Here is a 16,517-nt window from a genome sequence, read left to right as displayed (position 1 = left end):
CCGCCACTGCTGCAGCCTCTACAGTGCCACAGCCTGCATCCCGAGCCAAGGATACTGCAGCCACTATGGAAGCACCAATGGCACAGCCATTGCCCCGTACTCACAGCCTCCATTGTACATGGCCGTGTCAACTGACAAGGATGCTGGACAGGATGCCGGAGACTCGACGGAGGGCACGTCTGAACATATACTCTACCAACGTCCCTCCTTCAGCCTGCTCAACTTGCAAAACCCGCCATGCTCGCCCTTCTCCAGCATCAGGGGCATGGACACGTGCCTACAGTGCAGGGAGGAATGCCATGAAAACATAGCGGGACATCTTTCAACAGCACCTAGAGGAGTCCTGTTTGATGTGGGAGGGGGCAAGTATGATGCGTGGGGAGGCACAATTAATCAGGGAAAGCGTGCAGGCGACTGAGTGGTGCTGTGCACATGCCCTGGGACGAGCAACCTGTGCGACAGTGCTGCTAGCAAAGAGGGGACGTGAAAGGAATGAGGCAAGTTTGGTAATGGCAGAGTCACTCCCTCTTTCCCTGCAGGTGGCACTGGAACACAGAAACCCTCTACCACCACCACGCCCGCAAGCTCGCAGCAAAGCAGCCCAAGGCGAAGATCCCTGCACCCGTCGGGTTCTCCTCAGAAGGGCAAGCCAGGCATGAAGAAGCCAAGGAAGTGAGCAGGATTGTGACCGGAAATATGACACTGTTGATTATGGGGTGTTATGATGATGGTGTCCCTTCACAGTTTAACCAGGGAGTGTCTGGTGTGGGAAGGTGGTTACTGAGGGGGGAATTGATATGGGTAGTTGGGGGTTCAAAGGGGGGTGGTAGTTGTGAATTGGGGGATTGTGGGGGATTGGGTGGGGTCGGTAGGGGGTGGAGGGCCAAACTTTTGATGTTTGATTTCTCATTTAATACATTTGAAATCACATCTGGACATTCAGTTTGTGCTCAAGTGCTTGTATTAGTGTGCAGTTTCACAGACAGTGTGTGCTCTTGTGCATGTACAGGTGCTGTATGCTCAGAAGTAACTTCTTATCAGTTCCTGGTGGGCTGCATGCCTGTCCTGTTATCCCAGTGACAGTGTTGTTGCATGTGTGCAGCTGCTCCCTCTTCGTTGACATCTCCGTCATCTGCATGTCTTTGTTCAGGGGCAGAGGAATGTTGCCCCTGCTGCACATGTTGTGCAACATGGCACAGGCAAGGACTATCTTGCCTACTTTCACAGGCATGTACATCAATGCCCCTCCTGAGCGGTGCAGGTAACAGAATCGTGCCTTCAAAAGGCCGCAGGTCTGCTCAATTGTTGTCCTTGTACAGATGTGTGCACGATTGTAGGCTGTATCATGGTGGTCCGGTGGATGCCTGACTGGGATCATCAGCCATGGCAGTAATGAGTATCAGGAGTCACCTGCATGGAAAGGGAAACAATGAGGGACACATCAGTGAGGTGACTGTGCTCTGTGCTCATGGTGGATGTGGATATGTGACACATGCATCTGGGTCTGTGCACTTGCTGGCCATGTGACACCTTGCATGTCCCGGGGGAAAGGTTCTGCTGGTCATGACATGTGTGGGATGGGTACACCAGGGTGGTGTTGGTGGGGCATGGTGCGGTCATGAATTGCTTTGTGCCATGGGAGTGATGCATAGTGGTACCTATAGTGCATTATATGTGCCTGTCCACCTGTGCCCAGTTAGTGCTGGTGTGTCACTCAACACAACCATGTGGTACGTGCCAGTCATGGCCAGCCACACCTGTCTGCGGTTGTGTCACTGCTTTTGTATGGTGCCTGTTAGGAAAGCTCTTCTGACAGTGTACATCCCCCCATTCACTTCATATGCAATGGGGTTTCTGTTGATCATTTTACTCACCCAATACCCGGGTCCGCTGTCCAACGCAATGCAACATGTAGCTGGGCAACGTGCTGTTGCGCGGGACCATTGAGTCATGTGTCGATCCTGGGAATCGTGTGCAGCTAATGTGTGATGGTCAAATCAGCTTCTAACCTGCACATTTAGGGAGTGGTACATCTTCCTGTTATGGTACACCTCCTCACTGGCATGCACTGTCATTAGCTCAATGTGTGTACAGTCAAGTGCCCAAGCACATTGGGCCTGTCAGCAAGGGCATCTAACCACGTGAATCTTTGTCACAGGGCAATAAAAGGAAAACCAACCGTATTTTCCAGGCATTCATGTACCAGAATAAAACCACAAATAGAGTGCGTAAAACAAATGCCATTCGTGGGTGTCCTCTTTTTAAACCCCCCTTACCAAACACTTCCAGTACGTCTACTCATGCCTACCCTATTGTTACCATAGCCAATCCATCTCTGCTTAAGACATTACCATCTAAATCTAGTAAGGGTCTCACTGCTGTCCCTAAAAAAAATTTGAAAGTCACGAAAACACGTCCCAAAAAATTGGCTCTGCCTTTAGCTGTCGTCCATTCTGACGAACGACAAAAGACATTACCGAAAGAATGGCTTAAATACCCTACTGAAAAGAAAGACATCTCTTGTACTATTTCCAACTCAGGTCCAGATAATGCCACACACCATCCTCATATGCCTGCTCTTCAACTAACCCAAATAGCTACTGTTCAATAGCGTGCTCCTCTAAATAGAGCAGCAATTTTGAAGCTATTTCATGAGTTAGTCACACTAAGCTTAATAACATCTAACAACATCCACTATAATAACCCCTTTAGATCGAATGTGTGTTTCAGAAATGATGCCACCCTTACTTATGTCCTCGGCTTTGAAGAGAATCTGCTTAAACTCGGATACATCATTCAATCTGTCGAAGATTCCGATAACCAAACGACCTACCGATGCACCGCATAGTAATGCATCTCAAACAGCCAAAAAATATGGGTCTGTTCCTGTTATTGCAACAATTGACCCAAAACATAGATGCGCAAGCTTGACCAACAAGCTTGTACCTGCACATCCATCTGCCAAAGATGCTTTGTCCGCTGAGGCTATTCCTGAAGGATATTGGCAATGGTTGCTTCTATCCTTTAAGGATCATTTCTCTGGGACACGACAATGACCAATATCCCCCCAATTCCTTTACTCCTGGAATACCCGGGGACATTCACACATGTTCGATGTTGATGGACTTTTAAGCAATATCGACATGTTTCAAATAGTCGCTCTCCAAGAAACCTGGATAACAGCTGAGATCCAAATAGACAACCGATTCACAGTACATGAAGTGGCAACTAAAGGTCAGATGGGTCGTCCGAAGGATGGGTTACTCATATCAGTACTGAATCCGTGGACCACAGCAGAACTCTCACAAACGTCTTTGAATATTTTAATTGCTAAAATCATGAATGCAGATATCAGCATTATTATAATTAATATTTATGATCCGCCCAAAATGTCACTAATTTCCAAAAACATCAAAGGGATTGATGCTGCACTCCCACAACTTCCCTATTTGGCTCCTTGGCGACTTTAATGCCAAAATAGGAGAGATCGCCCCAGTTCAGCAAATAGCTGATGGTCTCCAGAAATCTAATTCTATTAACCAAGTTTCTAACAACAAAGGTAAAAAGAGGCACAGACTTTTATAATCCCATAATATGATACGTTTGAATGGTACTACTATGAGTGACCACCATATGGCTCCTACGTGTATAGAAGGCGCATCTGCTGCCACTATTGACTACATCTTTTTGAATAATCTTGGCATGCAATTTATTAGGGATATGGGAGTTGTGTGTCGTGAGGAGAGCGATCATCTGCCCTTATGTCTTCTCTTTGATGCAATGCATAAAAATCAAATGCTGCTAAATCATGATAAAAAATGGTCAGATACTGTTGAATGAAGGACAGAATTGTATCCTAAAGAGACGTCATAACATTGAACAATCAAATAAAATGGCCCGGGAATTGTTACCTGGCTTCATTCAATTGTATTCCTCTAGGCCAAATTCAGGTGCTCAATTAATTGACCACTTTTCATCTATTATGACCAACATTCAATGTTCCACCATAGAGCAACAATCATACAAATCTGTATTGGAGAGAGTCAATATTTTGCGACCAGCACGTAAAGATAATGATAAAGCTATTCAATTTAAAAAAAGGAAGCTACGTCAAAATATTAAAAAGTTAGTCCACTCCAAAAAAGGGGTGACTTTGTTGCTATCGATTACAGAACAAATTTGTGACTTAAAAATGAGCCATAAATGATGGCTAAAATCTCATAAAAAAGATCTTCAGCTTAAACGTTGGCAAAAGATAGCCAGACTATCTCTACTGGGTGATGGCAACGCCATATGGCTTTTGATAGCTAAAAACAAAAAAAGTGACTTGACCATAAATTGCATCAATGAAGAGGCATGGGCATATCACATAGCTTCGACCCTAGGCAGTGAAGAAACTGTTGTAATGGCTTCACCGATCCCTGATTCACAATGAGAATGTAAAGCCTCAATCCTAGACATCATAGGCATCATCGAAAACTTATAATCATCTCGCGCTGCTGGCCCTAATGGTATATCCAATCTGGTTATAAAAAGTGATCCACCACTATGGGGTGCTGCCTTGTATATACTATTTTGTCATATTGGCATACATGGAACTTTACCACCTTCCTGGAAAGCGAGTAACATCTTGACCGTCCATAAAAAGGGAGCTTGGGATGTTCCATCTAATTTCAGAATGTTGGCTATGTTAGGCTCTTCATCTAAAGTCTTCACTAAAGTCTTACTTCATGAACTGAATGCTTGGATCGACACACAGAAGATCCTTCCACCCAATCAGATTGGTTTTAGATCCAAATCTAGCACCCTACATAATCTTCTCATCCTTAGCTCAGCGATTGAACATTCTTGGGTGCGACGGAACATGGATGTCTACTGTGCTTTCATAGATTTTTCCGCCGCGTTTGATACCGTATGTAGGAACCAACTATGGCGCAAACTGGTGGATTGGGAGATTCCAAGTGGTCTGCTTCGTATGCTTATGCTTCTTCACGCTGACACATCAGGTAGTGTCCGTCTTAATGCATTGGGTAGATTATCTAAATCTATGCCCACTAAATGCGGCATAAAACAGGGATGCATGATAGCCGCAACACTCTTTAACCTATATATGGCCAATATGATTGCTTCCTTTAACATCTATGCTGCCAATCCTATTGAAATTAAGAATGTGGCTTTGGGGTGTCCTGCATATGCTGACGACCTTTTACTTCTTGACTCTACTCCAGCTGGATTGCAACTCATGCTGAATGCATTAGCCATCTATGCATCCAATAGCGGCCTTACGATTAACAACTCTAAAAGTAAAATCATGGTCTTCACACAGAAGTTGAGGCTAAAGCGTTTACATTGGTCCTTATTGGACGCCCCACTGGAGCAAGTCCCATTTTACAAATACTTAGATGCAATGATTGATGACAAGCTTAAATGGGACCACCATTGGGCAGAATAAAAATTGAAATGTGAGACCTCGGTCAATGCATTAAGTGCATTCATTGGTTGTAATAATGGATACAGTGCATTGGCTGTATTATCTATATACAACTCAAAGATAATAGCAATGTTGTCTTGCGCAATAGCCATTTGGGGCTACAAATTAAAAAAAGCTCTCATTAGATTTGAAGCCAAACTACTGAGGTGACTATTTCGACTTCCCAAATGCAAAAGTATAGAAAATCTGTATCTTGAGTTTAATTTAAAGGGCATTTCGAATGTACATTTATCTCAATGCGTAATGTTCTACCAACATTTGATTACTGTGTCAACTGATACGATTATTGTCCCATACATACAGGCCTTCTTAAGTTTGGATGCTATTACAACACTGGTTTCAATTGGTATTTTGAAGTTTATTCATAGTCAGTGGCTATATGAAGTAAGCAATCCATATGTCTCAGGTGACATTAAATATTGGCTCAAGAGAAAATTAATTGAGTCTGCGTTTCTTCAAAATATGCTCCATCTTGAAACCCTGACATCTGCCGCTGAATATTGCCAGTATAGATGGTCTTGTATATCCACTCCGAAATACATACTGGCATATCCGAGCCTAAACATATTTCGGGTTTACCTTCTCCTTAAATTTAATGTATCAGTTGCACTCTCGCCAAAAAGTTTGATGAACAATATCGTATTCAATCACAAAAATTGTAGACTATGTGGGAATCTGATTGAAGAAACATTGTTCCACCTAATCATTGAATGTGAAAGTCTCAATTGTCTTCGCATGAAATATTTCAAGTCACACAATAATACTGTAAAGGTGCTAGATATTGCTCGACTATGGTTCAAATTCTTAAAGGGCGATATCAATTTAATATACTTCATTGTTAGATTTGATATGCATCTCGTAGAGATTTTTAAATGTTTCGTATAATAGCGCTTGTGTTAAATGTGATAAATATTCTTAGCTGCACTACATTCATATATTTGAACTTGTTTAGCTTATATATTGAATGCATTTTAAACTGTGTTGTATGAAATGTTATACAAAACTTTTGCTATACCTATATCCAGTAATCTTTATTATTATTATTACTATTATATCTTGTTGGCATTCACCTGTGCTTGCGTCATTGACAGGGCAATGTGCTGGGGCACATGGTGGAGGAGGGCATGCAGGACCTGCTCCAGCACTTTCAAAAAGACAGGCTGTGCGATTCCATGCAACTCACCAACTGTGTCCCAAATGTGCCTGTGGCAAGGAAATGCAGCACAGACACCACCTTCGACAGGGGGGTGAGGAGGTATGGCAGTGCGGATTCCAATGACGCTATGGATGTCGTCCTGGATGAGGTAGACTATTGAGAGGATGGTCTCCCTGTTCAGCAGGTAGTGTGTGTGAATTTAGCCGTCTGTCTAGATCCAGGGTTTGGCCCTTGTGTGGCTTGATGCACATTGTTCCTTGTCATCATCATTCACCTCCTCATCCTCCACTGCCTGTCTGCCTGTTGCCAGTCTTTAACCTCCTGTGCATAGAGAAGCACTCCTGCAGGAAGCACCTCCATGTCCACGGCTGCTGCTACAAGTGGCAGCATGGTTGTGTTGCTGTGTGTGTGTGTGGTGTGGGTGTGGTCCTTTTCTGCAGTCCTTGTGCTCTTTGTGTGCAGCTGGGTGGATTGGGTGCACCTGTGGCCTGCACACCAAGGCTTGATTACACGCCTGGTCCGTGGTGTCGGTGTTACTGGAACGGTTTTGCCAGTGCATTTCTGTGCCGGTCTCACCAGCTGTTACATTGTCGGAATAGCGCCTTTTTCCCATGGTACTGGTGTTTCTGGATGTGTCTTCCATGTGTTCCCCAGTTTACGTTGCCTGCACTACCGTCGACAGTGTCACAGTTCACGCAGTGGCCGGCAACGTTGTTTTCGTGGTTGCCTCTCATAGTGCACGGTCAGGAATGTGTACTGGTACTGGAGTTACCGCCATGTTGTTTCCGGGCCACCAGACTTGGAATGAGGCCCAGAATTGCCTAAAGTCTGATCTCTCCTTAGAGGCTACTATCTTTGTCCCTTTGCACTGGCACAAAAAACGGCCCTTTGCCTAACCCATTCACTCAAACCCAGACTCCTTCCTTTCTATGGTGGATGAGCGTGTAGAGCGGACGAGTGTGTAGAGGGGATGAGTGCGTAGAGCAGATGAGTGTATAGAGCAGATGAGTGCGTAGAGCAGATGAGTGCATAGAGCAGATGAGTGCGTAGAGAGGATGAGTGCGTAGAGCGGATGAGTGCTTAGAACGGATGAGTGCGTAGAGTGGATGAGCGCGTAGCGCGGATGAGTGCTTAGAACGGATGAGTGCGTAGAATGGATGAGCGCATAGAGCGGGTGAGCGCGTAGAACAGATGAGTGCAAAGAACATATAGAGCGGATGAGTGCGTAGAGCATGTAGAGCGAATGAGTGCCTAGAGCGGATGTGTGCGTAGAGCATGTACACCGGATGAGTGCCTAGATCGGATGAGTACCTAGAGCGGATGAGTGCATAGAGTGGATGAGTGCCTAGAGCGGATGAGCGCGTAGAACATGTAGAGCGGATGAGTGCGTAGACCACGTAGAGCGGATGAGTGCCTAGAGCGTATGAGTGCGTAGAGCATGTAGAGCGGATGAGTGCCTAGAGCGGATGAATGCCTAGAGCAGATGAGTGCATAGAGCCTATAGAGCGGATGAGTGCCTGGAGTGGATGAATGCATAGAGAGGATGAGTGCCTAGAGCGAATGAGTGCGTAGAGCGGATGAGTGTGTAGAGCGGATGAGTGCGTAGAGCGGATGAGTGCGTAGAGCGGATGGAACGGGTGAAGTATGTGGATGGAATGGGTGACGTATGTGGTAGAACGAGTGATGTATGTGAATTAAACGGGTGACATAGGTGGATGGAATGGGTGACGTAGGTGGATGAACGGGTGACATCGGTGGATGGAACGGGTGACGTATGTGGATGGAACAGGTGACATATGTGGAATGAACTGGGGTAATATGTGAAAGGTATGGGAAGTGGATGGTACGGGTGAAATACACGGATGGAGTGCATAAAACAACTTAGAAATACACGAAACAGATCCGAGTACATGGAACAGATTTGAATGCATGGAACGGATTCAAGTGCGTGGAACAGATTGGAGTGCATGGAGCGGACTGGAGTGTGTGGAGCGGACTGAAGTGCGTTGTGTGGAATGGAGTGCGCGGAGCGGAGTGGAGTGCGTGGAGCAGAGTGGAGTGCGTGGAGCGGACCAGCGGGCATAGAACAGATAGGAGCACATAGAATCGCGCGATTTACATGGAATGGTTTCGAGTGCATAGAACGTTTGAAAGAGCATGTAACCCATTATATCACATCACCACGCTCACTCTCTTCTTTACACCACCATTCAACTAGAGCACAGAGATACTATGACACCATTCGGTATAGCTGTCCTCATACCAACATCTGCCGCTACTCCCCGTCACTCTAACTAAACACTGCTGGTTACACACCCCCCCAGCCAGGCGTTCTCCTCAGGCCTAACGCAGCCACAATCGGTCTGGATAAATTCTGCCAGAACTAACACATACTCTTGATCTCTCAACCACCAACCACTCTCAACCACCAACCACTCTCAACCACTCAACCACCACACCTACCTCTAAGAAGCAGCGATTACACGATTACCGCACCAGCTGCACACGTATCCGGTGCTCACACGCACCTTTGACTCTCTCTACTCTCTCTACTGACTTGAACTTCGGTTCCCAAGGGCGTTCAACCTACCAGCGCCTTCAGAACATACCAATGGTACATAAGGCGCTATATAAATGCTCCATGCTCCCCCCAGCATCACCTGCCTGTCCGGTTGCTCCAACGTCATTCTTTATCACGTCTCTCTCCTCTGTAACTACTCCAATGGCTGCCATGGAAATTAGGAGGGACTATGAGAAATTCCCATCTCTGATTTCCATGGCAGCCATTTTATTGGTAGTTATTTTTTACTTGAGAAAGGCCACCACACCATTTCTCAACTTCAAAAAAAGATAGTAGCACGCTGTAACTCATGTTGCAGTGCTAATAACACCCCAGGTGGCGGGTATTACTGGCAGATAATGTTAACAGTGCCTCATTAAAGGGCCCTCATCTCTTTGCTTGGGCCTGTAACATGGATCCTGTGCCATTATCTAACGGTAATGCCCCACACCTCGATGGTCAATGCTTAAATAATACTCCTCTGTTTTCAGAGCTTAATCGGCTCGCCTTGCTGAACTCTTAGTTGTACACCATTTTACTGAAACATGTCCCTTTCCAGAAAACAACAAACACCTAGTAGATGAAGATTAATGAAAGATAGTTCACTGGAACAAATCTGGCGATAGTTTTATTCTGCAGAATCCTAGTGGCACTTAAATTTGGCGTGAGAAATTACAAAAAAGCTTTGAAAAAAATAAAAAAGGATATTTAGGCTACACAATTATTTGAGCTCCTAGTCAACAGAACACACTCCTTAAAATCAATCAATAATAAGTATAAGGCCTATATCAACCATATTTAGCCAAGTCTCTCTGTATTTTCATAACAAATATTGAAGAATTAGCAATAATGAAGATTCCCCGTGCTAATAGCGCAGGGATCTCTTGATTCTATTAAAGACAAGGAGGCGAGCATTAAGCTTCATCTTCTTTATTTCCCACTCTCCAGCAATTTCAACAAATATAAACTTGGTAAAACTTTCATTTAAAATTTAACTTTTTTTTATTTTTTTTTAAGAAAAACTTCAAGTCCCATCATTCCTGTAGTTCCATATTCTCTGGCCATGTGACCTAGTACTTCTTGTTCCTCTGTCCTTCCTCTTCTTTGACTGCTCGAACTGCCATCCTTTTTTAACTGCATAACAAACTGGTCAACTTGCGCTGAACGTCCTGCTTTGTGCTGGGTCGATCTCTCACATTCGAACTTGCGAGTTTGCTCCAGACAACCTGATCTGCATAAGGCTTTCAGCTGTTCTTTTGCTCATCCCCTAATTCCAGGAAGAAACAAAACGAATATGTTAGGGTGGGGAATACACACCCTATTCTGGAAGGAATAGTCATGTTATTTATCAACGATGCAACACCTCGTTTACTTCCACATTGCATCAACTTGTGCATTCGGAACGGGAATTTAATGCTTGCCTCCTTGTCTTTAATAGAATCAAGATCTCCCTGCACTATTAGCAGGGGGAATCTTCATTCTATGTCAAGACGGAGGCGAGCATTTAGCTTGTTCAAAGCTTCGTACCACCGTCTCTGCTATTGAATTTATTGGTCTAAAATAGAACGTCCTGAACGTTGCATCGCTAGCCCAATCTGCCACTTTCATAATGTCTTGCAATGCTGCGCCATGCTCTAGCGCTTTCGAGGCCATCGCTCCTCTGACTGAATGCGCCCCGAACTTGGACATGTCAGTGCCTGCCTGGTTCATTATGTCTCTGACCCATCTCGCTATGGTGGCTGTTGCTACTCCTCTATGCAGTTTCCTGCGCGCTATTAGTAGTTGGGTCATTCCTGCCGGCCTCACTTCTGCTGTTCTGTTCTCGTATTCTTTAATACATGTCGCTACGCACCATTTAGGGTGACTTGTCATATATGGGTAAGTGATTGTAGAAGAATCTGGCTAAATTGAATGTCACTCCCTCTGGTCCATAAGTCTTTCGATTTATTTCCAATGCTTTCACGTCTGCTACTCTCCTGCATGATAACATGCACAGGAGCATAGCCAGCTTTCCGGACAACTGTCCCAGGGACAAATACCTGTTGTTGGGCCAATCTGCCAGAAACTTCAGCACTACTGATACGTCCCACAGAGTGTCGTATCTAGATTGAGGCGGTTTCCTAAATCTTATCCCTTTCAATAGTCTTATTACCGCTGTGTTCTCTCCTACTGGAAACCCTTCTATCGGCAGATGTCCTGCCAAGATTGCGGACCTATATACTCCTATAGTCCTGTAAGCTTTGCCGTCTTGTAGCAGTTCCGCTAAAAAATGTATTATTTCGACTAGAGGGGCAGAAACGGGATGAATATTTCTCCTTCTGCACCATGTCGACCACCTATTCCAAGCTGTGTCGTAGCTCCTTCTTGTCGAGGGTGCCCAAGACTGCGATGAGGCTTGCAGCCTGTGCCGAAATTCCCTGGAGGTTCCAGCGTCTCCTGCATTCAGGTAATAATCTCCGGTAGTCTATCAACAGCTCCATGAGCATCGGAAACCATACTTGCGATTTCCAGATCGGAGCCACTACTATGAGGCTCGCCGCCTCCCTGCGCACCTTCGCTAGTACCCTGCTCACCATTATAAATGGCGGGAAAGCGTAGAGTACCTGATCTCTCCAATCCTGCAGGAAAGCACCTGCCCCTGCTGCTGGATCTAATCTCCAGCTGAAAAACCTCTCTTTCTGTGCTTTCAGTCTGGACGCAAACAGATCTATGTAAATCGGTCCCCACAGTTCTTCCAGCTGTCGGAATATGCCCCGCTCTAGCATCCAATCGCTGGAGTCCGAGAGGTATCTGGAGTTCCAGTCCGCTATTACATTCAACAACCCTGGAAGGTACTCAGCTATCACTGAAATCCCCGATTCCAGACAGGTGTGCCAGAAGTCTTTGGCTATCTCTGCCAGCAATTTGGATCTTGTCCCTCCTAAATGATTTATGTACTTGACTGCTGAAATGTTGTCCGTTTTCAGCAGAATACATGAATTCACTTTCCCTTTGGTAAAAGCCTTGATCGCAAAAGATCCGGCTAACAGTTCCAGACAGTTGATGTGTAGCTGGAGTTCTTCTGCGCTCCACCTCCCTCCTGTCTGGAGATCTCCGCATCGGGCTCCCCAGCCTGCTCGGCTGGCATCTGACTCTATTATCAAGTCTGGACGGTCGCCGAAGATGGCTCTCCCGTTCCATGCTTCCATGTTTGCCAACCACCACTGTAGCTCCATCCTGGACTCCTGATCGATGTGAACTAAGTGGTGGTAATGCAGGCCCTGTTGCAAGTGTCTTATTTTTAGCCTTTGCAGCGCTCGATAATGGAGCGGGCCTGGAAAGATTGCTTGTATCGAGGCTGCCAATAAGCCTACTACTCGTGCTATGGTGCGTAGGGATATAACTGTCTTGCTGAGGCATGTTCTCAATTCTCTTTTTATGTCTCTGATCTTCCTGCTTGGAAGCTCTAAAGTTGCTGTCCTGTTATCTAAGATGAACCCTAGGAATTCTAATCTCCTGGCTGGTTTCATCTCCGATTTCTCTTGGTTCACTAGGAATCCCAGAGATGTCGGGAGCTTCACCACCCAGTTGGTTTGATAGCGGAACGTTTCTTTGCAGCTGGCCATCAGTAGGATATCGTCCAGATATATAATCATACAAATCCCCTTATCCCTGATCACTGCTGCTACTGGCTTCATGATCTTCGTGAAAGCCCCCGGCGCTGATGCCAGCCCAAAAGGCGTTGTGGCAAATTGCAATAAGTGCCCGTCCCATTCGAATGCCAGGAAGGGGCGAAACTCTTTGTGTACTGGTATCGTCAGGTATGCATCTTTCAAATCTATCCTCACTAGCCAGTCGTCTTGCCTGAGTGTATCCCTGAGCTGATGGGTCCTTTCCATCTTGAAGTGGTTGTAGACTACCCATCTGTTCATGTTCTTTAGATTTATTACAGGTCTTACATTGTCCTTTCGATGGACCAAGAACATGTTGCTCACAAATTTCGGGAATGTTTCGCATCGCTCTATCGCTCGCTTCTCTCCTAGCTTTGGCAGTTCTGCGTATAATAGCTTCTTCTCTGTCTGTGTCGCGTTTAGAGGACGGGGTGTTTGGCTTTCAGTAGGGGTCCCTATGAATTCTATGTGCATGCCTTTCACTGTCTGAAGGGCCCAGGCATCGTTGGAAAGGGATCGCCAGTTTTCCCAAAACCTCTCGGTTCTCCCCCCAACTGGTGGGTATACGCAAACTCTCACCTCTGAAGTTGTGTCCTCTTCCCTGTCCTCTGCCTCTCCTCCCTCTCGGGAAGCGACCTCTTGGTGGGAAGAATGAGTCCGGTTGTCTGGTCTCCCAGTAGTTGTTTCGATTTCCCTGAGGCCTTCTGAATGCCTGAGAGCAACCGGTCGCTCTGCCTCTGAACCGACCGGTCCCACCAAAAACTCTCTCTGGAAAGATCTTCTTCATAGACGCTTGCGCCTATTCTAGGGAGGCATATGTTCCCACGAACCTCCCCATTTCCTTGCCAAATGTGTCGCTGAATAAGAGTCTTTGCGCTGCCTCGCCTGCTTCATAGGACAAGAGATATCCTAGTTTCTTGTCGATTTTAAGCAGGAGACCTCTTCTGCGCTCCGATGAAATTGCGCAATTCGCGTTGCCTAATAGGCATGCGGCCATCTGCGCCCAGTTTGCTAGTACTCCTGGGTCCACTTCCTCACCAGTGTCCTTAGCTCGTTCCGCTAGATCCATAATTTTAGCTAGCGGACCAGCTATGTCCAGGATCTTTTCCTGGCAGCTCTTCCAGGAACGGTCTATCCCTTTCCTGGGGTCTCTGTTTGACTTAGCCACGAAGGAGAGCATTTTCGGGTCGAGTTCCGGGGCTTCCGCCACCTTGCCCGGCAAGTCCGGTCTTGGACACTCTGCTCTCATCCTCTGTCTTACTTCCTTCTCTAAAGCTTTTCGCAGTCTTTGTGTCATGTATTTCATTACCCTTGGAGAGGGTACCCATTCCGATGATCTGGGATTTCTTATCTCCTCAGGCTGGAACATTTCAGAGGTTTCATCCTCTTCTAGATTGTTTAGCTTTCTGAGCCTTTTCTGCGGAGGAGGTTGGCATTCCTCATCCTCTTCATTATCTACTTCCTCCTGCGAGGAGTTTGGGGATTCTTGTGTTTCCTCTTCGGGGAAACTTTCCTCTATGTTGCCCATATTGTCATCCCCTGGGTAGGGGGTCTCGAGGCTCGGCACCTGTGATTTCTTCATGAACGCTTCTCTTAGTTTGCTGAAAGCGTCATGCGCCTCAGGGGCCTTTGATCCCACCCCTTCAATTTGGCCCGGGGGGTCAGAAGAGTCTTCGCTCTTCCGGGCCTTGTTACACCCCTTTGGGCCTTTTGCTGAGTCCCTAGTGGACGTGCTTCCTTCGGTGCTTTGTTTCTGGCTCAAAAATTGCTCGATGGTTTGGAGTCTCTCCTTGAGGGGTCTAACTCCCTGAGCCACTGCCTCTGTCAGTGAATCCCCCAGCACTTCCTTAAAGCTATAGGTCAGGTTCTCATGGTATACTGCCTCCTGTTCCTCCTCACTCCATTCGAAATAAGACATTGTAGTGCTGTCAGGTGCCTTAAATACCTTAGAAAGGTGAGTGGCACGTCCACTGATCCACTCTATGAGGCTGCACCTTATCAGCACCCAATAGGAGCTGGGCAGCAGTTTCCTGGGACTCTCACACTGTCCCTCGTGTAGATTTTACACTTAGTATGGTTTACAACTGAGGATTATGATCAAACTGGAGCTTATTCCTGCTCCGTAGCGAAGCGATCGAACTTTCTGCTTTGAAACTTTCCCCACACAGAGCTTTCCGTGTCAAAACTCCGCCCACCCAAGGGTGGGGGCTCCTCTCATGAGCTTTGCGCTCTAAATACTCTTGGAGGAATCTCCTCCGCCTGCAAGCCACGCTCGCTCTTAGTCTCCGCCCCCACAAGGGTGGGGACTGGAGCTCATAGAAATTATACTGCTCGCGCCAGAGATCCCGCTCGCGCTGCAGATGACGCGCGAGCGGGTGGGAAACCCAGGGTTTCCCCGCTCGCGCTGAGCCCCGCCTCCCCAAGGGTAGGGGCTTACTTGCACCCAGCGCGGAACGCGCGCTGTGGGCCCGACGAGTTTCATGAGGGGAATCTGCAGGCCCCTGTGGTGCAGGTAGTGCGGCACAGGGCTGCAGAGTCCTCCCGATTAAACAATCCGATTTTTCGCATAAAAAGTGTAACGCTGTGCCGTGCGCACTCCTGGGATGTAATAGACTTGTATAGTCATAAATCACTACACCAAAACACTAAACTAGTAGCACGTATCACAGAGCACATAAAAATGGTTACTTATCTCTGGAGAGCAGGAAAAGAAGAGAAAGGACAGAGGAACAGGAAGGACTAGGTCACATGGCCAGAGACTATGGAACTACAGGAATGATGGGACTTGAAGTTTTTCTTAAAACAAATTAAAAAAATGTAAATTTTAAATGAAAGTTTTACAAAGTTTATATTTATTGAAATTGCTGGAGAGTGGAAAATAAAGAAGATGAAGCTTAATGCTCGCCTCCGTCTTGACATAGAATTGGTAGCAGAACAACTACCAAATGTACACCTCCAGTAAAATATGTTCTGATAATCCATTCTTACCTCTGATAACTCGATAAGGAGTAAGTAGCTTTTGGTTAGCATTCAACAAAACATTTAGTAATTGTGTATATTAGTACACTCCCTACTCAACCCATGCCCTCCCAAAATGTACAAAATCGCTGGTGTTATCTCCTGACATTGAAGTATGGTTCAGACAGGTTATGAATCATTACTTACTAGCGCAGTTCTGGGTATGCTGAAGGCAGTTGTCAACTTTTCATGGCAAAATTACACTGAAGGCATCTTTATCTAGCTGCATGTATGTGTAGAAGACAACCAGATCTTAGGATCCCCCCAGACTTTCACCACAGGGTCAGGATGGAGCTGCACAGAGGCTTTGATCCTCATTAAATTGTCACCACGTTTGATACCATCACTCGTCAAGGGTTTTTATTGGCAGATAGTGAAAAAGAGTTTACGATGATCTTATCAGAATGCAGGTTGGCCAATCTACCGGCTTTCCCTGCCTTGTCCCTTGACCTCTCATGGGCTCCCCGATCCTAACCTAGGCTGACCTAACAACTATGGCAAATATCAAAAGTAAATATCAGTAACCCCTGCTATCTACTTTAAGCCTAAGCTTCAGGCGAGGCTCTTTCCTGTGAGGACAGAGTCAGTGAGTGTCCCGTTGTATTCTTCTGCCTCATTGCAGCTCACCCGTGGAGTCCCACA

General features: G+C 46.2%; 1 protein-coding gene across 2 annotated transcripts in view; it reads right to left on the bottom strand.

Annotated features, from left to right (window-relative positions):
• LOC138450152 (myelin-associated glycoprotein-like) overlaps positions 1–16,517 on the bottom strand; it is a 912,268-nt gene that overhangs the window by 612,790 nt on the left and 282,961 nt on the right. The gene's annotated exons all lie outside the window — the stretch shown is intronic.

The sequence above is a fragment of the Ambystoma mexicanum genome, chromosome 1p, assembly GCF_040938575.1.
Source record: "Ambystoma mexicanum isolate Mex_15411 chromosome 1p, UKY_AmexF1_1, whole genome shotgun sequence".
Taxonomy (NCBI): Eukaryota; Metazoa; Chordata; class Amphibia; order Caudata; family Ambystomatidae; genus Ambystoma; species Ambystoma mexicanum.
This window is presented reverse-complemented; position numbering and strand designations above follow the sequence as displayed.